Below are 25,005 nucleotides of genomic sequence, written 5' to 3'. Positions count from 1 at the left end.
ACCTTTTTTTAATATATGGTTAATAAAATAAAAGTTTTTATCATTACTTAAGTAGTAAGAATTTTGCACTTTTACTGAATTCCTACATATGAAAATTGAGTTTTGCCATCTTTTTATGTGGCCAAAAAAAAAGAAAAATTATTTATAACTACTTAAGTAGTGAGATTTTTCCCCTTTTACTGAATTCCTACATATGAAAATTGACTTTTTACCATTTAAAAACCTTTTTTTACTATATGGCTAATGAAATAAAATTTTTTTCTAATTACTTAAGAAGTGAAAATTTGGCGCTTTTACAGAATACCTAAATATGAAAATTGACCTTTTTTTGCCATTTAAAAACTTTTTTATACTATATGTATAGTAAAATAAAAGTTTTTTCTAACTACTTAAGTAGTGAGATTTTTGCACTTTTACAGAATTTTTACATATAAAAAATGACTTTTTACCATTTAAACCTTTTTTTTGCAATAAGGTTAATAAAATAAAAGTTTTTTCTAACTACTTAAGTAGTGAAAATTTCGTATTTTTACAGAATTCCTACATATTAAAATTGACTATTTACCATTTAGAAACTTTTTTTTACTATTTGGATAATAAAATAAAGTTTTTTATAACAACTTAAGTAGTGAGATTTTTGCACTTTTACTGAATTCCTACATATGAAAATTGAGTTTTTACCATTTAAAAACATTTTTTCCACTATGTGGTTAATAAAAGAAAAGTTATTTATAACTACTTAAGTAGTGAGATTTTTGCACTTTTACTGAATTCCTCTATATCAAAATTGACTTTAAAGAATTGACTTTAAACAAAATTAAAGTTTATTATAACCATTTTGTGAAAATGTTACACTTTAACAGAATTCTTACATATAAAAATTGACTTTTTACCATTTAAAAACCTATTTTTACTATATGGTTAATGAAATAAAATTTTTTTCTACCTACTTATGTAGTGAAAACTTTGCCCTTTTTCAGATTACCTAAATATGAAATTTGACGTTTTCCCATTTAAAAACCTTTTTTTACTATATGTATAGTAATATAAAAGTTTTATCTATCTACTTAAGTTGTGAGATTTTTGCACTTTTACAGAATTCTTACATATAAAAATTGACTTTTTACCATTTAAACCTTTTTTTTACCATAAGGTTAATAAAATAAAATTTTTTTATAACTACTTAAGTAGTGAGATTTTTGTACTTTCACTGACTTCCTACATATGAAATTTGTCTTTTTACCATTTAAAAACCATTTTTTACTATATGGTTAATAAACTAAAAGGTTACACTACTATTAAACTTTTTTATTATATGGTTATTATATGGTTATCATATGGTTATTATATGGTTATTAGACTTTTTTACTATATGGTTAATAAAAAAAATTTTATAACTACTAAAGTCGTGAGAATTTTGCACTTTTACTGATTTTCTACATATGAAAACTGACTTTTTGCCATTTAAAAACCTTTTTTTAATATATGGTTAATAAAATAAAAGTTTTTATCATTACTTAAGTAGTGAGAATTTTGCACTTTTACTGAATTCCTACATATGAAAATTGAGTTTTGCCATCTTTTTATGTGGCTAAAAAAAAGAAAAATTATTTATAACTACTTAAGTAGTGAGATTTTTCCCCTTTTACTGAATTCCTACATATGAAAATTGACTTTTTACCATTTAAAAACCTTTTTTTACTATATGGCTAATGAAATAAAATTTTTTTCTAATTACTTAAGAAGTGAAAATTTGGCGCTTTTACAGAATACCTAAATATGAAAATTGACCTTTTTTTGCCATTTAAAAACTTTTTTATACTATATGTATAGTAAAATAAAAGTTTTTTCTAACTACTTAAGTAGTGAGATTTTTGCACTTTTACAGAATTTTTACATATAAAAAATGACTTTTTACCATTTAAACCTTTTTTTTTGCAATAAGGTTAATAAAATAAAAGTTTTTTCTAACTACTTAAGTAGTGAAAATTTCGTATTTTTACAGAATTCCTACATATTAAAATTGACTATTTACCATTTAGAAACTTTTTTTTACTATTTGGATAATAAAATAAAGTTTTTTATAACAACTTAAGTAGTGAGATTTTTGCACTTTTACTGAATTCCTACATATGAAAATTGAGTATTTACCATTTAAAAACATTTTTTCCACTATGTGGTTAATAAAAGAAAAGTTATTTATAACTACTTAAGTAGTGAGATTTTTGCACTTTTACTGAATTCCTCTATATGAAAATTGAATTTTACCATTTAAAAACCTATTTTTACTATATGGTTAATGAAATAAAAATTTTTTCTACCTACTTATGTAGTGAAAACTTTGCCCTTTTTCAGATTACCTAAATATGAAAATTGACGTTTTCCCATTTAAAAACCTTTTTTTACTATATGTATAGTAATATAAAAGTTTTATCTATCTACTTAAGTTGTGAGATTTTTGCACTTTTACAGAATTCTTACATATAAAAATTGACTTTTTACCATTTAAACCTTTTTTTTACCATAAGGTTAATAAAATAAAATTTTTTTATAACTACTTAAGTAGTGAGATTTTTGTACTTTCACTGAATTCCTACATATGAAATTTGTCTTTTTACCATTTAAAAACCATTTTTTACTATATGGTTAATAAACTAAAAGGTTACACTACTATTAAACTTTTTTATTATATGGTTATTATATGGTTATCATATGGTTATTATATGGTTATTAGACTTTTTTACTATATGGTTAATAAAAAAAAATTTATAACTACTAAAGTCGTGAGAATTTTGCACTTTTACTGATTTTCTACATATGAAAACTGACTTTTTGCCATTTAAAAACCTTTTTTTAATATATGGTTAATAAAATAAAAGTTTTTATCATTACTTAAGTAGTGAGAATTTTGCACTTTTACTGAATTCCTACATATGAAAATTGAGTTTTGCCATCTTTTTATGTGGCTAAAAAAGAAAAATTATTTATAACTACTTAAGTAGTGAGATTTTTCCCCTTTTACTGAATTCCTACATATGAAATTTGACTTTTTACCATTTAAAAACCTTTTTTTACTATATGGCTAATGAAATAAAATTTTTTCTAATTACTTAAGAAGTGAAAATTTGGCGCTTTTACAGAATACCTAAATATGAAAATTGACCTTTTTTTGCCATTTAAAAACTTTTTTATACTATATGTATAGTAAAATAAAAGTTTTTTCTAACTACTTAAGTAGTGAGATTTTTGCACTTTTACAGAATTTTTACATATAAAAAATGACTTTTTACCATTTAAACCTTTTTTTTGCAATAAGGTTAATAAAATAAAAGTTTTTCTAACTACTTAAGTAGTGAAAATTTCGTATTTTTACAGAATTCCTACATATTAAAATTGACTATTTACCATTTAGAAACTTTTTTTTACAATTTGGATAATAAAATAAAGTTTTTTATAACAACTTAAGTAGTGAGATTTTTGCACTTTTACTGAATTCCAATCCTACATATGAATAGTGACTTTTTACCATTAAAAACCCTTTTTTTACTATATGGTTAACAAAATTAAAGTTTATTATAACCATTTTGTGAAAATTTTGCAATTTAACAGAATTCTTACATAAAAAATTGATTTTTTAACATTTAAAATCCTTTTTTTACTATATGGTAAATGAAATAAAAGTTTTTTTATAACTACTTAGGTAGTGAGATTTTTGTACTTTCACTGAATTCCTTCATATGAAAATTGACTTTTTACCATTTAAAAACCATTTTTTAACATATGGTTAATAAACTAAAAGGTTACTACTATTAAACTTTTTTTATTATATGGTTATTATATGGTTATTATATGGTTGTTATTATATGGTTATTATATGGTTATTAGACTTTTTTACTATATGGCTAATAAAAAAAATTTTATAACTACTAAAGTCGTGAGAATTTTGCACTTTTACTGATTTTCTACATATGAAAACTGACTTTTTGCCATTTAAAAACCTTTTTTTAATATATGGTTAATAAAATAAAAGTTTTTTATCATTACTTTATTAGTGAGATTTTTGCACTTTTACTGAATTACTACATATGAAAATTGAGTTTTTGCCATCTTTTTATGTGGTTAAAAATGAAAAATTATTTATAACTACTTAAGTAGTGAGATTTTCCCCTTTTTCTGAATTCCTACATATGAAAATTGACTTTTTACCATTTAAAAACCTTTTTTTACTATATGGCTAATGAAATAAATTTTTTTTCTAATTACTTAGGAAGTGAAAATTTGGCGCTTTTGCAGAATACCTACATATGAAAACTGACCTTTTTTTGCCATTTAAAAACTTTTTTATACTATATGTATAGTAAAATAAAAGTTTTTTCTAACTACTTAAGTAGTGAGATTTTTGCACTTTTACAGAATTTTTACATAAAAAAATGACTTTTTACCATTTAAACTCTTTTTTGCAATAAGGTTAATAAAATAAAGGTTTTTTCTAACTACTTAAGTAGTGAAAATTTCGTACTTTTACAGAATTCCTACATATTAAAATTGACTATTTACCATTTAAAAACTTTTTTTAATATTTGGATAATAAAATAAAGTTTTTTATAATTACTTAAGTAGTGAGATTTTTGCAATTTTACTGAATTCCTAGGTATGAAAATTGAGTTTTTACCATTTAAAAACCTTTTTTTCACTATGTGGTTAATAAAAGAAAAGTTATTTATAACAACTTAAGTAGTGAGACTTTTGCACTTTTATTGAATTCCAATCCTACATATGAATATTGACTTTTTACCATTCAAAACCCTTTTTTTTACTAAATGGTTAACAAAATTTAAGTTTATTATAACCATTTTGTGAAAATTTTGCAATTTATCAGAATTCTTACATATAAAAATTGATTTTTTAACATTTAAAATCCTTTTTTTACTATATGGTAAATGAAATAAAAGTTTTTTTATAACTACTTAGGTAGTGAGATTTTTGTACTTTCACTGAATTCCTACATATGAAAATGGACTTTTTACCATTTAAAAACCATTTTTTACTATATGGTTAATAATGTAAAAGTTTTTTTTAAATACTTAAGTAGTGAGTTTTTTGCACTTTTACTGAATTCCTACATATGAAAACTGACTTTTTACCAATTAAAAACCTTTTTTTACTATATGGTTAACAAAATTAAAGTTTATTACAACCATTTTGTGAAAATGTTACACTTTAACAGAATTCTTACATATAAAAATTGACTTTTTACCATTTAAAAACCTTTTTTTAATATATGGTTAATAAAATAAAAGTTTTTTTTAATTAGTTATGTAGTGAGATTTTTGCACTTTTACTGAATTCCTACATATGAAAATTGAGTTTTTACCAATTTTTTACTATGTGGCTAATAAAAGAAAAATTATTTAAAACTACTTAAGTAGTGAGATTTTTCCATTTTACTGAATTCCTACATATGAAAATTGACTTTTTACCATTAAAAAACCTTTTTTTACTATATGGTTAATAAAATAAAAGTTTTTTATAACTACTTAAGTAGTGAGTTTTTTGCAATTTTACTGAATTCCTACGTATGAAAATTGAGTTTTTACCATTTAAAAATCTTTTTTTTCACTATGTGGTTAATAAAAAGAAAAGTTATTTATAACTACTTAAGTAGTGAGATTTTGCACTTTTACTGAATTCCTACATATGAAAATTGACTTTTTACCATTAAAAAACCTTTTTTTACTATATGGTTAATAAAATAAAAGTTTTTTATAACTACTTAAGTAGTGAGTTTTTTGCAATTTTACTGAATTCCTACGTATGAAAATTGAGTTTTTACCATTTAAAAATCTTTTTTTTCACTATGTGGTTAATAAAAAGAAAAGTTATTTATAACTACTTAAGTAGTGAGATTTTGCACTTTTACTGAATTCCTACATATGAAAATTGACTTTTTACCATTTGAAAACCTTTTTTTACTATATGGTTAATGAAATAAAATTTTTTTCCAACTACTTATGTAGTGAAAATTTTGCATTTTTACAGAATATCTAAATATGGAAATTGACTTTTTCCATTTAAAAATCTTTTTTTACTATATGGCTAATGAAAAATAATTTTTTTCTAATTACTTAAGAAGTGAAAATTTGGCGCTTTTACAGAATACCTAAATATGAAAATTGACCTTTTTTGGCATTTAAAAACTTTTTTATACTATATGTATAGTAAAAAAAAAGTTTTTTCTATCTACTTAGGTGGTGAGAATTTTGCACTTTTACAGAATTTTTACATATAAAAAATAACTTTTTACCATTTAAACCTTTTTTTTGCAATAAGGTTAATAAAATAAAAGTTTTTTCTAACTACTTAAGTAGTGAAAATTTCGTACTTTTACACAATTCCTACACATTAAAATTGACTATTTACCATTTAAAAACTTTTTTTTACTATTTGGATAATAAAATAAAGTTTTTTCTAACCACTTAAGTAGTGAGATTTTTGCAATTTTACTGAATTCATAGGTATGAAAATTGAGTTTTTACCATTTAAAAACCTTTTTTTCACTATGCGGTTAATAAAAGAAAAGTTAATTATAACAACTTAAGTAGTGAGATTTTTGCACTTTTACTGAATTCCAATCCTACATATGAATATTGACTTTTTACCATTCAAAACCCTTTTTTTACTATATGTTTAACAAAATTAAAGTTTATTATAACCATTTTATGAAAATTTTGCAATTTAACAGAATTCTTACATATAAAAATTGATTTTTTAACATTTAAAATCCTTTTTTTACTATATGGTAAATGAAATAAAAGTTTTTTTATAACTACTTAGGTAGTGAGATTTTTGTACTTTCACTGAATTCCTACATATGAAAATTGACTTTTTACCATTTGAAACCCATTTTTTACTATATGGTTAATAATGTAAAAGTTTTTTATAGTTAATTAACAAGTGAGATTTTTGAACTTCTACTGTCTTCCTACATATGAAAACTGACTTTTTACCAATTAAAAACCTTTTTTTAATATATGGTTAATAAAAAAAAGTTTTTTTTAATTACTTAAGTAGTGAGATTTTTGCACTTTTACTGAATTTCTACAAATGAAAATTGAGTTTTTACCATTTAAAAACCTTTTTTTACTATATGGTTAATGAAATAAAAATTTTTTTTAACTACTTATGTAGTGAAAAATTTGCACTTTTACAGAATATCTAAATATGAATATTGACTTTTTCCATTTAAAAATCTTTTTTTACTATGTGGCTAATAAAAGAAAAATTATTTAAAACTACTTAAGTAGTGAGATTTTTCCATTTTACTGAATTCCTACATATGAAAATTGACTTTTTACCATTTAAAAACCTTTTTTTTACTATATGGTTAATGAAATAAAAAATTTTTTTAACTACTTATGTTGTGAAAATTTTGCACTTTTACAGAATATCTAAATATGAATATTGACTTTTTCCATTTAAAAATCTTTTTTTACTATGTGGTTAATAAAAGAAAATTTATTTATAACTACTTAAGTAGTGATATTTTTGCACTTTTACTGAATTCCCTTCCTACATATGAGTATTGACTTTTTACCAATCAAAAACCTTTTTTTACTATATGTTTAACAAAATTAAATATTATTATAACAATTTTGTGAAAATTTTGCACTTTAACAGAATTCTTACATATAGAAATTGACTTTTTACCATATAAAATCCTTTTTTTACTATATGGTTAATGAAATAAAGTTTTTTATAACTACTTATGTAGTGAGATTTTTGTACTTTCACTGAATTCCTACATATGAAAACTGACTTTTACCATTTAAAAACCATTTTTTTTACTATATGGTTAATAAAATAAAAGTTTTTTATTACTACTTAAGAAGTGAGATTTTTGAACTTTTACTGTATTCCTACATATGAAAACTGACTTTTTACCATTTAAAAACCTTTTTTTATATATATGGTTAATAAAATAAAAGTTTTTTTATAATTACTTAAGTAGTGAGATTTTTGCACTTTTACTGAATTCCTACATATGAAAATTGAGTTTTTACCATTTTTTTACTATGTGGTTAATAAAAGGAAAATTATTTAAAACTACTTAAGTAGTGAGATTTTTCCATTTTACTGAATTCCTACATATGAAAATTGACTTTTTACCATTAAAAAACCTTTTTTTACTATATGGTTAATAAAAAAAATTTTTTATAACTACTTAAGTAGTGAGATTTTTGCAATTTTACTGAATTCCTAGGCATGAAAATTGAGTTTTTACCATTTTAAAACCTCTTTTTCACTATGTGGTTAATAAAAGAAAAGTTATTTATAACTACTCAAGTAGTGAAATTTTTGAACTTTTACTGAATTCCATTCCTAAATATGAATATTAACTTTTTACCATTCAAAAACCTTTTTTTACTATATGGTTAACAAAATTAAAGTTTATTATAACCATTTTGTGAAAATGTTACACTTTAACAGAATTCTTACATATAAAAATTGACTTTTTACCATTTAAAATCCTTTTTTTACTATATGGTTAATGAAATAAAAGTTTTTTATAACTACTTAGGTAGTAAGATTTTTGTACTTTCACTGAATTCCTACATATGAAAATTGACTTTTTACCATTTAAAAACCATTTTTTACTATATGGTTAATAATGTAAAAGTTTTTTATAACTACTTAAGAAGTGAGATTTTTGAACTTCTATTGTATTCCTACATATGAAAACTGACTTTTTACCATTTAAAAACCTTTTTTTAATATATGGTTAATAAAACAAAAGTTTTTTTATAATTACTTAAGTAATGAGATTTTTGCACTGTTACTGAATTCCTACATATGAAAATTGAAGTTCTACCATTTTTTTACTATGTGGTAAATAAACGAAAAATTATTTAAAACTACTTAAGTAGTGAGATTTTTCCATTTTACTGAATTCCTACATATGAAAATTGACTTTTTACCTTTTAAAAACCTTTTTTTACTATATGGTTAATGAAATAAAAATTTTGCACTTTTACAGAATATCTAAATATGAATATTGACTTTTTCCATTTAAAAATCTTTTTTTACTATGTGGCTAATAAAAGAAAAATTATTTAAAACTACTTAAGTAGTGAGATTTTTCCATTTTACTGAATTCCTACATATGAAAATTGACTTTTTACCATTTAAAAACCTTTTTTTACTATATGGTTAATGAAATAAAAAATTTTTTTAACTACTTATGTAGTGAAAATTTTGCACTTTTACACAAAATCTAAATATGAATATTGACTTTTTCCATTTAAAAATCTTTTTTTACTATGTGGTTAATAAAAGAAAATTTATTTATAACTACTTAAGTAGTGATATTTTTGCACTTTTACTGAATTCCCTTCCTACATATGAGTATTGACTTTTTACCAATCAAAAACCTTTTTTTACTATATGTTTAACAAAATTAAATATTATTATAACAATTTTGTGAAAATTTTGCACTTTAACAGAATTCTTACATATAAAAATTGACTTTTTACCATATAAAATCCTTTTTTACTATATGGTTAATGAAATAAAGCTTTTTATAACTACTTATGTAGTGAGATTTTTGTACTTTCACTGAATTCCTACATATGAAAACTGACTTTTACCATTTAAAAACCATTTTTTTTACTATATGGTTAATAAAACAAAAGTTTTTTATTACTACTTAAGAAGTGAGATTTTTGAACTTCTACTGAATTCTTACATATGTAAACTGACTTTTTACCATTTAAAAACCTTTTTTAATATATGATTAATAAAATAAAAGTTTTTTTTAACTACTTAGGTAGTGAGATTTTTGTACTTTCACTGAATTCCTACATATGAAAATTGGATTTACCATTTAAAAACCATTTTTTACGATATGGTTAATAATGTAAAAGTTTTTTATAACTACTTAAGAATTGAGATTTTTGAACTTCTACTGTATTCCTACATATGAAAACTGACTTTTTACCATTTAAAAACCTTTTTTTATATATATGGTTAATAAAATAAAAGTTTTTTTAAAATTACTTAAGTAGTGAGATTTTTGCACTTTTACTGAATTCCTACATATGAAAATTGAGTTTTTACCATTTTTTTACTATGTGGTTAATAAAAGAAAAATTATTTAAAACTACTTAAGTAGTGAGATTTTTCCATTTTACTGAATTCCTACATATGAAAATTGACTTTTTACCATTAAAAAACTTTTTTTTACTATATGGTTAATAAAAAAATTTTTTTATAACTACTTAAGTAGTGAGATTTTTGCAATTTTACTGAATTCCTAGGCATGAAAATTGAGTTTTTACCATTTTAAAACCTCTTTTTCACTATGTGGTTAATAAAAGAAAAGTTATTTATAACTACTCAAGTAGTGAAATTTTTGAACTTTTACTGAATTCCATTCCTAAATATGAATATTAACTTTTTACCATTCAAAAACCTTTTTTTACTATATGGTTAACAAAATTAAAGTTTATTATAACCATTTTGTGAAAATGTTACACTTTAACAGAATTCTTACATATAAAAATTGACTTTTTACCATTTAAAATCCTTTTTTTACTATATGGTTAATGAAATAAAAGTTTTTTATAACTACTTAGGTAGTAAGATTTTTGTACTTTCACTGAATTCCTACATATGAAAATTGACTTTTTACCATTTAAAAACCATTTTTTACTATATGGTTAATAATGTAAAAGTTTTTTATAACTACTTAAGAAGTGAGATTTTTGAACTTCTATTGTATTCCTACATATGAAAACTGACTTTTTGCCATTTAAAAACCTTTTTTTAATATATGGTTAATAAAACAAAAGTTTTTTTATAATTACTTAAGTAGTGAGATTTTTGCACTGTTACTGAATTCCTACATATGAAAATTGAAGTTCTACCATTTTTTTACTATGTGGTAAATAAACGAAAAATTATTTAAAACTACTTAAGTAGTGAGATTTTTCCATTTTACTGAATTCCTACATATGAAAATTGACTTTTTACCTTTTAAAAACCTTTTTTTACTATATGGTTAATGAAATAAAAATTTTGCACTTTTACAGAATATCTAAATATGAATATTGACTTTTGCCATTTAAAAGTCTGTTTTTACTATATGTATAGTAATATAAAATTTTTTTTCTCTCTACTTAAGTTTTGAGATTTTTGCACTATTACAGAATTCTTACATATAAAAATTGACTTTTTGCCAATTAAACCTTTTTTTAACATAAGGTTAATAAAAAAAAGTTTTTTATAACTACTTCAGTAGTGAGATTTTTGTACTTTCACTGAATTCCTACATATGAAAAATGACTTTTTACCATTTAAAAACCATTTTTTACTATATGGTTAAAAAACTAAAAGGTTACCACTATTAAACTTTTTTTATTATATGGTTATTATATGGTTATTATATGGTTACTATGTGGTTATTATATGGCTATTAGACTTTTTTACTATATGGTTAATAAAACAAAAGTTTTTTTATAATTACTCAAGTAGTGAGATTTTTGCACTGTTACTGAATTCCTACATATGAAAACTGAATTTCTACCATTTTTTTACTATGTGGTAAATAAACGAAAAATTATTTAAAACTAATTAAGTAGTGAGATTTTTCCATTCTACTGAATTCCTACATATGAAAATTGACTTTTTACCATTTAAAAACCTTTTTTTACTATATGGTTAATGAAATAAAAATTTTTTCTAACTACTTAAGTAGTGAAAGTTTCGCACTTTTACAGAATTCCTACATATTAAAATTAACTATTTACCATTTAAAAACTTTTTGTTTTACTATATGGTTAACAAAATAAAGTTTTTTATAACTACTTAAGAAGTGAGATTTTTGAACTTCTACTGTATTCCTACATATGAAAACTGACTTTTTACCATTTAAAAACCTTTTTTTAATATATGGTTAATAAAATAAAAGTTTTTTTATAATTACTTAAGTAGTGAGATTTTTGCACTTTTACTGAATTCCTACATATGAAAATTGAGTTTTTACCATTTTTTTACTATGTGGTTAATATAAGAAAAATTATTTAAAACTACTTAAGTAGTGAGATTTTTCCATTTTACTGAATTCCTACATATGAAAATTGACTTTTTACCATTAAAAACCTTTTTTTACTATATGGTTAATAAAAAAAGTTTTTTATAATTACTTAAGTAGTGAGATTTTTGCAATTTTACTGAATTCCTAGGCATGAAAATTGAGTTTTTACCATTTAAAAACCTCTTTTTCACTATGTGTTTAAAAAAAGAAAAGTTATTTATAACTACTCAAGTAGTGAAATTTTTGAACTTTTACTGAATTCCATTCCTAAATATGAATATTAAATTTTTACCATTCAAAAACCTTTTTTTACTATATGGTTAACAAAATTAAAGTTTATTATAACCATTTTGTGAAAATGTTACACTTTAACAGAATTCTTACATATAAAAATTGACTTTTTACCATTTAAAATCCTTTTTTTACTATATGGTTAATGAAATAAAAGTTTTTTATAACTACTTAGGTAGTAAGATTTTTGTACTTTCACTGAATTCCTACATATGAAAATTGAATTTCTACCATTTTTTTACTATGTGGTAAATAAACGAAAAATTATTTAAAACTACTTAAGTAGTGAGATTTTTCCATTTTACTGAATTCCTACATATGAAAATTGACTTTTTACCATTTAAAAACCTTTTTTTACTATATGGTTAATGAAATAAAAATTTTTTCTACTAACTACTTATGTAGTGAAAATTTTGCACTTTTACAGAATATCTAAATATGAATATTGACTTTTGCCATTTAAAAGTCTGTTTTTACTATATGGCTAATGAAAAATAATTTTTTTTCTCTTATGTATAGTAATATAAAATTTGTTTCTATCTACTTAAGTTTTGAGATTTTTGCACTTTTACAGAATTCTTACATATAAAAATTGACTTTTTACCAATTAAACCTTTTTTTAACATAAGGTTAATCAAAAAAAAAGTTTTTTATAACTACTTCAGTAGTGAGATTTTTGTACTTTCACTGAATTCCTACATATTAAAAATGACTTTTTACCATTTAAAAACCATTTTTTACTGTATGGTTAGAAAACTAAAAGGTTACTACTATTAAACTTTTTTTATTATATGGTTATTATATGGTTATTATATGGTTACTATAAGGCTATTATATGGCTATTAGACTTTTTTACTATATGGTTAATAAAAAAAATTTTATAACTACTAAAGTAGTGAGAATTTGGCACTTTACTGATTTTCATATGAAAACTGACTTTTTACCATTTAAAAATCTTTTTTTAATATATGTTTAATAAAATAAAAGGTTTTATAACTACTTAAGAAGTGAAATTTTTGCACTTTTACTGAATTCCTATCTATGAAAACTGACTTTTTACCATTTAAAAACTTTTTTTATTATATGGTTAATAAAATAAAAGTTTTTATCATTACTTAAGTAGTGAGATTTTTGCACTTTTACTGAATTCCTACATATGAAAATTGATATTTTACCATTTTTTATGTGGTTGATAAAAGAAAAGATATTTATAACTACTTAAGTAGTGAGATTTTTCTACTTTTATTGAATTCCTACATTTGAAAATTGACTTTTTACCATTTAAAAACTTTTTTTTACTATATGGTTAATGAAATAAAATTTTTTTCTAATTACCTAGGAAGTGAAAATTACAGAATACCTAAATATGAAAATTGACCATTTTCCATTTAAAAATTTTTTAAACTATATGTATAGTAAAATAAAAGTTTTTTCTAACTACTTCAGTAGTGAGATTTTTGCACTTTTACAGAATTTTTACATATAAAAAATGACTTTTTACCATTTAAACCTTTTTTTACCATAAGGTTAATAAAATAAAGGGGTTTTCTAACTACTTAAGTAGTGAAAATTTCGTACTTTTACAGAATTCCTACATATTAAAATTAACTATTTACCATTTAAAAACTTTTTTTACTATGTTGTTAAAAAAATAAAGTTTTTTTATAACTACTTAAGTAGTGAGATTTTTGCACTTTTACTGAATTCCTACATATGAAAATTGACTTTTTACCATTTAAAAACCTTTTTTTTACTATATGGTTAATGAAATAAAAGTTTTTTCTAATTACTTAAAAAGTGAAAATTTGGCGCTTTTACAGAATACCTAAATATGAAAATTGACTTTTTTCCATTTAAAAACTTTTTTTATACTATATATATATAGTAGAATAAAAGTTTTTTCTAACTACTTAAGTAGTGAGATTTTTTCACTTTTACAGAATTTTTACATATAAAAAATTACTTTTTACCATTTAAACCTTTTTTTACCATAAGGTTAATAAAATAAAAGTTTTTTATAACTACTTAAGTAGTGAGTTTTTTGCAATTTTACTGAATTCCTACGTATGAAAATTGAGTTTTTACCATTTAAAAATCTTTTTTTCACTATGTGGTTAATAAAAAGAAAAGTTATTTATAACTACTTAAGTAGTGAGATTTTGCACTTTTACTGAATTCCTACATATGAAAATTGACTTTTTACCAATTAAAAATCTGTTTTTACTATATGGTTAATGAAATAAAAATTTTTTCTAACTAATTAAGTAGTGAAAACTTTGCACTTTTACAGAATACCTAAATTTGAAAATTGACTTTTTCCCATTTAAAAACCTTTTTTACTATATGTATAGTAATATAAAAGTTTTTTCTAACTACTTAAGTTGTGAGATTTTTGCACTTTGACAGAATTCTTACAAATAAAAAATTGACTTTTTACCATTTAAACCTTTTTTTTACTATAAGGTTAATAAAATAAACGATTTTTCTAACTACTTAAGTAGTGAAAGTTTCGCACTTTTACAGAATTCCTACATATTAAAATTAACTAATTACCATTTAAAAACTTTTTTTACTATATGGTTAACAAAATAAAGTTTTTTATAACTACTTAAGTAGTGAGATTTTTGCAATTTTACTGAATTCCTACGTATGAAAATTGAGTTTTTACCATAAGACGTGTTCTGAGCTTACCTTTATTAGGGTACTTCTGGAACTGTCTTATGGTTGTCTCAAGAATAAGATGTACTCTTAAGGCTTACCTGACTAACTAAAGTTCTATATCTCTAGTCTGTTACTCTTCTATCTGAGCTTCAGTAGACAGTGCACCGGCCGCAATCCTAAAGTCTAACGTATATCTCAATACTAAACAAGATCGGAGTAGAGAGAGAGAAATATACTTTATTATTATATCGGGTAGGTAACTGGTACTGACTAAACAGCCTTCTCTTCTGAGAAGAGAAAAAACAGGTAAACATCTAAAGGAAAGAAAGGAAAAGGCATTATTCCCTTTTTACCCAATCAGGGAGGAGTATTTTCAGTCTTTATTTATTTAAATAATAAAGTCTTTCAAATAGTCTTTTCTGGAAGTCATACTTGACTCCATCTTTCCGGGGTTTTGAGTTTTTTGAAAGTCTCTTGTATAATATAGTAAGTTGATTCTTCTGTATTCTCTCTGAAGGATTTTCTTTCTTTTTTGAATGTGTTGTTTTGTATCGGTTCGTCAGCACGTCGATTCCTAGACATAGGTTGCCCAAAGATCAAGGAGTGAACATCAACAACTACAAAAGTATCTATTCCATTACCACGTCCAGTGGGTAGAGATCCTCTCGGTTAGGCCCAGTGTTGATGTTTGGAGGCGATCCTGATGTCCAGCGACTTACCTGAATTACCTGAATTGGTTTGGTTTGTTGTTGTTAGCTGTTAGATGTTCAGAAAAGTTTTTCTCTATTGTAACCTGTGTTAGGTTTTATTTAATGTTCTGTTATACTCAGTATCCCTTCCGGTTGGAACGAAAATTGAAATCTATATGTTAAGTGTTAAGTATATTATGTTATATGTTCTATGGAATTCGATGGAGAAATTGAGGGTAGTTGGGTAGTTTGTCAACGACAAGTTGCTGAAACGATCGAGAAGTGTTCAGTGACATGTGACTGTTTGGCCATGTTGGATCAATACAAATTTTGTTATTGAAGATGAACATGTATTAGTAATCCAATTTCTCCTCGAAATCAGAAGTTATCCTGATGCAATCAATTCTTACGAATTGTATTGCCATACTTCTACATTTTGTATGTTTGTTAGTTGTTACAAAACGTAATTAATTGTTTTCATATAGATATATTTATATATTGGTATTGCTATTATGTTAGTTGGTTGCATGTTTCTATTTATTTAGTTACATATATTTACATGTGAAATTTTCGAATTGGAAATAAATTTACTCTATCTCTGTTACAATTTGTTACTATGTTGTTATGTTTTTATCACGTGTTGTTGCACATTGTTATACAATGTTAATTTCAAGTATACATTTCAATTTTAATGTTTTGTAATCAACAATATAAATCAAGCAATTGGATGTCTATGTTTGTTAAAGTATCATGTTTATGACTCACGTTTCTCATATGTATTATTACGCATTATATGTAATATTAACATGTTTGTTTCATGACTCATTGTTACTCTATTTGAATTTCGTTTACACTGTATAGTGTATATCGGCAATATATGTTTCTATTTCCGTCAGTATTGTTATGAATTACAAATGTTAGTTATTTTTGGGATTTTACTTATTTACAAAATTGCATATTACTAACTATGGAAAAATCTTTGCTTATATACATGTACAATTTAGAAATCAGTTTAGAATTTTGGAAAAAATAAAAATTGTTTTTGTTTTTTATATTTTATTACACATTAAATATCTAAGAATCAGTACAATGGTACATGAATATAAATGATACAGATTGTTAATCCGAGGTATGGTTAATCAATATAAGGATATGAAAGGGTATTACAAAGTATGTGAGTACAAAGTATTGGATTATACAAATACATTTAGAATGATGTGGGGGTGTTACTAACTAAATTCTAAAAAATATCCAGATATTGAAAACTTAAATAATCATATATGCAGAGGTTAGTTTCATTGTTAGTTTTCGTTGTTACTATATGAATCAATGTTAAATATTAGAATTTGTTACTTGTTACTGTGGCGAAACTTGTTACAATCTCTCTGTCTGTTTCGGAGGGTTTGTCCGTTCTTTATAATGTTTGTACTCTTTTACGAAGTGTTCGTCTTTCGAGAGGAAATATGCCAGTAAGTTCGTTATATCATTTATTGGTATGTCCGTGATGGAGGCTTTAACTATATTGCACATTTCTTGTTCAACTTCTGTTGTCTTTCTCTCGTTATTAAAATTGATTCTGTTTGTGAATGCGCGGTTAGTTACGCTCCCTTCAAGGTGGTATATATGATATTCCTCGCATGGTTCTAAAGCTTCAAGCGGTACCATGAGAGGCCGTTCTGGTGCATCTTTTGGTTGGAAGATGTAATAGTTTTTAATTGGGTCAAAGTTTCTTAGTGTTCCAAGTGTATATTCCCATTTTAGACGATATCCATAATTTAAAAAATAGGGTGATGTGAGCTGGTCGTTTATATGGATGTAACTTTTCGAAGTATTGTGGTTTTTATCTCGTAAGAATGTGTAGTATATGAGATTATGGATAAGTTTAGTTTCGTGTACTCTGTAGTTATTATTTTGTACGTCTTTTGGTGTTGGGTGAAGAGAGTTGAAATTAAGTTGAAATATTTGATGTTCGTATATACTATATGCAGATAGATCTTGAGAGGCTTTTCCTACTAAAAGATCATAGTTACATGTTACTGGTAGCTTGAATTCGTAATCATAGTCGTATAAGAATCTCTCTGTTAGGCTGTAAAATTGTTTTAGTTTAGGATAAAGTGTTTGGTGGAGTTTATCTCTCCCCATGTTCTTCGTACTACGTTTAACTGTGTTCGTGTTTTCTGGTGGCAGAGGCGGGAAGTATTCTGACACTCGGGCTTTAAGGTTATGTAGAGGTGACATGAAAAAATTATATTCACGTGAATCAAATGGCATGTTTGCCCAATTTCTGTATGACAGTAGTGGGTTGTAATTGCTTTTGTGTGGACTATTGAGTGTTCTAGGATCTTTGTCCTGGAACCAGATAGTTTCCATGACTGTTGCTGTGGGTGTTTGCTCATTTGTTGATTGGTGAAAAAATGATTTTCTATTATTGCTTCTTGGTGTTACTGCGTATGGAAATCTTAGATTGTTCGGCCTGTTATTGGCTGTTCTCGAAAATAATCTTTGTTGTTGATTTTCTGTTACATAATCTGTTGGTGGTGGCGGTCGTACGGGTGGTGGATATTTGGGAAGTGGGGGTGATACGTACGATCCAGTAGGTGAACGGTTTTGATTGTTAACAGGCCTGTTATTCTGGTAACTGTGTGAATTTGTGTTTGTTCCTTGTTCACTAGTATTATCTATTCTGTTATGATTAAATGATTGTAAGTTTCGTCTATCCTCATTTTGTTTTGACTGGTGAAATTTATTTCTAATTCTACGCGCTATTTCCTGTGGAGTTTGATTGTTCTCTGGAGTGTTATCTAATTCCACTCTCATTGTTGTTACTGTTTCATTAGTGTTCCCCATTTGGTCATCTGTTTGAGTTCCACAGTCCGAGGCGTTGTCTCTGATTGTGCCGGGACTTGATCGTCCGGATCCAGAGCTGAGTTCTTCCTCTTCAACGTCATAGTTGAAGGGTGAATCTGCTTTGTATGGTGAATCGTAATCCATACTGGTAGCCATTTGCTAAAACTCATAGATGATTATTCTCGGTTTAACATATTGTTTTCGTAATTTGTTACAATTTATTGTGTTGCACTGTGATGATTGTTACAATAACTGTTCGTAGTTTTCGATGTTATACACTCACTCGTTAGTGGCTATTTTGTTATATAATAGAGTGATTTCGACATTTTGACTATAAGTTTTCATGTATTTTGTTATCGATAAATCAATGTTCTACTAGTTAATAGTAGTGGGGGGTTGATACAAGGTTATTGTTAGATGTTCCCTAATATAAATCTAATTTTAAATTTCGTATGTATCAGCCGAATGAGTATCAAAGTATGTGACTTCATTCGTGTGTGGCTGATCATTTTTTAGTATGTCTAAACTGTGACTACGGTTATGCATTTTGTTAGCCGTTAATTTTAGTTGTTCAAAATCTATTGGTGGAGGGTTTTGTATATCGAGAAGTTCTGAAGTGGGTATTAAATGTTGTTGTTCGTTGGATGTTGTTGAAGGTTTCGGGATTTCATACGGTGTTGGTTGATTAATTGGTATTGGTGTTTCATACGGGTGATTGTTAAATAGAATATTATGTTGGTCTATCTTTGGTGCACATGGGATAGGTGCTGAGAAACTGTTCCCTAGGCATTGGTATGCTGGAGGTGATGTGATAATTTGTGGTAGTATTGTTTGTAATTTATTCTCTTTTATTGTTTCTAATGGTTCTATTTTAAATGGTTCTGGTTTATATTTTCTTTCTGGTAATGGTGGTTTCTGTTTCTTTGTCGGTGATTCCAAAGTTCGTAATTGTAATCCATTTTCTGTTCTGCGGATTGTAGTATTATAATGTTTATAGTTTGTATCAATATAGATTTCCGTTGGTATTTCATTGTTATTATGAGTTGATGTTGTTATTTCTGTTGAATGTCTTCGAAAGTTACGTTTATTTTTTCTTGGTTTGTTATTTAAGTTCCCATAATTGTTATCATCACTATCGTTATCTATATTTTCTTCTTGTATTTGAGCTACTAGCTGTGTAAGTGTTTGTGAGAATATTCCAAAGATTCCGGTTAGTAGTATTTTTGTTATGCTCGCTTGTTTTCCAATTGCTTTATGAATAGCAAAAGCGTTATAGAATTAGATAATAAGATTTGTTATAAATAGTATCATGCTAATCATAGCATAAATGATAGCCATTTTCTCTAGGATATACCATGGCCAACCAAAGATTTTTTGGTCTTTTAGCCATGCGCCGTCAAATATTTCTTTCGAGTTAACACTTGGTTGATCTATTTGGAAGTTATATCCATTGATGTTCAATTCTCGTAGCGATCTTAGTGATTGTTCATAGTTTTTATATGTTTGTAATAATCCTAATTGTTCAAGTTCTAAGAGTTTTTGTGCGTTAGCTGATTGTGCTTCCTGTAATGGTTTTTCACGATCTCGCATGTATTCATGAAGTAGATCTCTTTTCCGTTCTTGTACTAGTTGTTCTTTACTATATATTCCGTTTTCTATTAAACTTGCTTTACTAAACATGTTGTCGAGTACTATTTCCTCAGGTGATATAGTGTTTAGTATTGTTTCATTTTTAACTGGATACGTTGTTAATCGGTATCTTGCCGCTCCTTCAGTATCTATAGATATGAGTTGATCAAAATTACTATGTGAACATGGTACCGTTTTTGCCCAAAGGTATGTTTGACGTGTTAATTGATGTACATATTGTACTCTGTTTTTGTATAGAATTGGTATTTTATCGTAACATTCACGTGTTTGTGGTACATAAAGTGGTGATGATTTCTTTGCACATTTGTACATTTTCATTACGTTAACTCCTTCTTGTTTAACAAATATCGATCTATCTCCTGTAAGGATGTATCCTAGAAGTGGTGTGTTCTTTTATACTTGTGTTAATGTTAATTGTCGGATATTTCGAGTTTGTTCGCAAATTTGTGAATAAAATTCAATTGCTTGTAGACTGATTCGTGAATATATGATACTCATAAATAAGTCCATTTTCATATGTAGGTGTGTGTTTTCGTTGACAAAGCCGTAGTAAAATTGTTGGTTATCTTCATCTTCGTAGCGTGTGTATGATGACATGATTTGTTTTGGTTTGATTTTTATGAATTTTTTATCGTCGAATTTATCTTTTTTTCTCGTTACTTTTTGTCCTGTATACATGTCAAAGCCATATTCATATATTATGTAAATATCATCGTATTCTGTTTTATGTAGGGGTTGTTGTGATCCGCATTCATGTTCAACTATTGGATATACTTCAAATCTTGTTGCTACTGAGTTTGTTTTGTTTAATTTTTATTTTTTTTTTGTATATCTGGTTTTTGTACTGTTGTCCATTCTGCATTTGTTTCTATCCAGTATCGGTCTTGGTATTTTACCATGTATGCATCAAATCGAATTAGTTCAAATAATTGACAATGTGTCTGTGTTTCCCAAACTATTGTTGCTTTTGTGAAAGGTGTCGGTAGACACTCTCCTTTGTGGAGATCGCATGGTAATTTTGTTCCCATATATGATATTTCTTCGGTGTCAAGATTTAGTATTAGTGAAACTTCTCTTATTTCTAATGTCCAGTCTAGTATGTCTATTCGATTTTGTTTTCTTACTCCAGTCCAACAATTTGATTGTGCGTTTTTGATTTCGAAAGGTATCCACGTTGGATTTGTGTAGTCGTATACTATCCTTCCATATGGTGGTACCATTGGAGTATCCAAGTCAAATTGTATTCTCCCTTGTAGGTCTTCAATTCTCTTTTGTAATGGTGGATTGGCTATGTAATTGAATGATATGTTATATCGTGTGGGTTTGTATTTTGTGTTTTTGAGGAAGTTAATTCTTGCAAATTCGTTACGAACTTCATCTGGGTCTAATATTTTTGTTCTTCGTGCATCAGATACATAATAGCTAGGTCTGTTCGCTCTAATATAGTTGGTGTGTTGTGAACACCATTCTACTCGTTCCTTAATTGTTCCTGCAACTGCGTATGCTTTGATTTCTACTGCTTGGGCTTTTGATAAAAGTTGGACTTCTGTTTTTGTCATGTCTAAATCTAGTGGTTTGAATTTACATGTGCTGATTTTGTTTAGTTCATAGTATTTTACCTTTGTTATTTCTTCTGCATCACAATCATAATGTTCGATAAAGATGTCTTGAGGTCTGATCGCTGAACCATTTATACTTTGTCCTGTTAATTCTACATAATCTTCTTTTGTTTGACGTTTTTGTCTTTTATTATTTAGTTGGAATTTTTCCAATATACTATCTGTTATTTGTTCTCTATAGAAATTCCAGTTTCTTGTCCATTTGTCAATAGCTATTTCCCACATTTGTTCATAATCTGAGCTATTTCTAAATTCTTCTAGTTCTTTACTATTGTCAGTATATATAAATAGGTTTGGGTTTGTTTTGAATTTTGTTTTATTTTTAAATACATGATCCATAAGTTTGTTGAATTCCTCTTGTTCTGCTATGTGTGTCATATTTGTCTTTGTTTTGTTTTTATTTTGAAAATTCCGAATGTGTTTTTCCATTTGTTCATTGATGCAATTCTTAATTTGTTCCTTGATTCTATTTCGTAGCTTGTGTTGTGATTGTATTTTTGTTTCTATTTTCATATAAATAAATAATGTTATTAATAGTAATATTAGTATTAAGGATTTTAGTTGAAACGGCATGTATATAGTCTTTTTATGTTAGATTTATGTCAGTGGAACCGTACGAGACGAGTGTGGACTCTTATGTTGGAAATGATAGTGAAGCTCTACGTCGTCCTCGTAGTAGATGTCTAGTTTCTGTTCTATCACGCCGTACTGTATATGGGTTTTCGTTTCCAGGGTTTGTATCGTCTGCTTCAGGTGATGTTGGTATATCTGTTAGATCTGTTACTTCGTTGTGATGTGGTCTTTCTTGATTTTTGTTATTATTACTATTATTATTTGGTGACTCAATTTTTGCTGGTTTTGGATTTTATGCTCCAGAACCTGGTCGCTGTGGTGGAATTTGAATATATGGGGGTGCTATGATTATAAGTGGTGTTAATTCTTGTTCTGGTTGATGTGTTTGTGCTCCTAAGTTTGATATCCGAAGTTCGTTATTTTGGGGTCTTAAGTTTAACTGGTAGATTACAACGTTTCCGTAAAATGGTGATGATTCAGGGAATCCGATTTGTAGATAGAACTTTTGTGAGTGTAGTGTGTAATATATAGATTCTTCTATGTCGGGGTTTGGATCAATTTTTATGGGTTTACAAAGTAATCTATTAATCCTAAGCACATTCGTACGAAAAAATATATAATTGTTGCAATTTTAATGAATTTAAATATTTCAAGTTCTACTATATCGATATTCGTTTTACATATATGATAAATATCAGGATGAGTGTCTTGCATTAAATTATTGTACTGGTGGGCTTGCGTACACGACTCTTCGGTTTCTAATTACTTCGTTTATTGTTACTGTAGCTAAGTATGTAGATATGACTACATTATTTTAGATAGTATTATGTAGATTGCTACTAATGTGTCTGGGAAAACAATTGTTGAAACTGATTTATCGTGTTAATGTTTGTGCGTTTTCGTTTTGTGATGTTTGTTTTATTTTGGAATTTGTTAATGCTTCACTGGAAAGTGACAGTTATTTGCTTGAGTAACTGAAACTAAACGGTGTCGCACTATTTAATATTATATTTCAATTTACTGATATACTACAATAACAATAATTGGTATCATGTTATTCTTTTAGTTTATCGTCTAATAGTTCGATAGCTTCTTTTTTGCAGACTACTAAGAAAACTGTGTTTAGTTTATTGATATCAACACACCTATCTGTGTGTATTTGTTTTTTCAATGTTTCAAATTCTGTAATGGTTTCGTTGCAGAGCGTTATGTCTTTTAATAATTCAAAGTGTTTTTCTCCCCAAAAAAGTTTTACTTCTTGTCCGGTTCCAGTTTTTCCTTCAATAATAATTAAACAATCTTTGTTTGATATTTTGCAGTCTGATACTCTGACGCTATCGTTGTCAAAGTGTATATGATTACCAAAAGTAAAATCGTGTTGAACAAAATTATCTCTTTGGACTTGTATTTTTATGAAAAGTTGATTTCTGTTTAATGATTGCATAAACTCTGATACAGTTAGCATTGGTGGTTTTTCATCACAATGATGACTATAGTGGTGTTAGCCTTTCTGAAAAGAAGTTAAAGTAATTCACGTTACTTGGTACTGCTGGATTCTTTTCTGATGGAATGTTGTTGATAGAAAAAAAAAATTGTTTACTAAAGATGTTGAGATGAGAACTCTGAGCAAAGTTGCCTGAATTTTCTAACTTTCATTTCAATTTTCAGCTTAGCTGAAATTTTCAAATTTTTTGAGTTATTCAGTGGTTGTGACTTGTACGAGACAAAATCGGAGTTGTGATTTTTACTTTCTTGTTTCTTGCTCTCTACAATGTTTCTGACATTTACATATCTTCCGTTTTTCATTTTTTGGTTTTTAAGCTGTCAATTTTAATAATTTTTGGGTCTAATTAGATTGTTAGGTTCCCAGTTCTTGAATTAAAGTTTCCTCTGACATTTTTTTAACTTTTGTTTTCAAGATTCCTTTTCTTGTCTTTGTAATTGGTATGTTGGTATGTAATTAGTGTATTTGATGGTTAGCTGAAGTATTTCTATCATGGTATTTTCATCTTAATTAGTCCGATGTTGGTGCCAATTTTGCGATTGTCTTTTGTTTTGAAGTACGTTTCTTGATCATTGGTATGGCTAATGACGCCAACTTATACCAAGTAATGACGCCAACTTATACCAAGCAATTTGGTGCAAAAGTCTATGTTACTTTTAGTTGGGTAGGTTGTTGCAATCGGTGCAACTTTTAAATGTTAATTGGTAGTTTGTTACGAATGTCATTGTTGAAAAACCTTTGACGTAATTGAAATGTGTATTTCAACTACTAATGATCTTGGTAAGATCTGTCTTGTTAATCACCATTCTGTTCTTGGTGTTACAAATAATGTTGACATTTATATTTGTTACTAATTGCGTCTGCAAAGAGACAGTAAGTCTCTGTAAACAAATTTGTAACATCCTTTCATCTCCCTGTGGATTTTGTCATTTTGTTAATTCTACCTCGTTAATGAGGTCTTTGCTGAGTTCTAGTTATTGTTTGGATTGCAAATGAGATCTACCACTGATGTTGGTAACGTCCGTTTCTTGACTAATGATGTATATGACATTTGTGGATAATGTCCGTGTTTTCGCTAAT

Source organism: Convolutriloba macropyga, chromosome 5 (genome assembly GCF_964194025.1).
Source record: "Convolutriloba macropyga chromosome 5, txConMacr16.3, whole genome shotgun sequence".
NCBI classification, from domain to species: domain Eukaryota; kingdom Metazoa; phylum Xenacoelomorpha; order Acoela; family Convolutidae; genus Convolutriloba; species Convolutriloba macropyga.
This window is presented reverse-complemented; position numbering follows the sequence as displayed.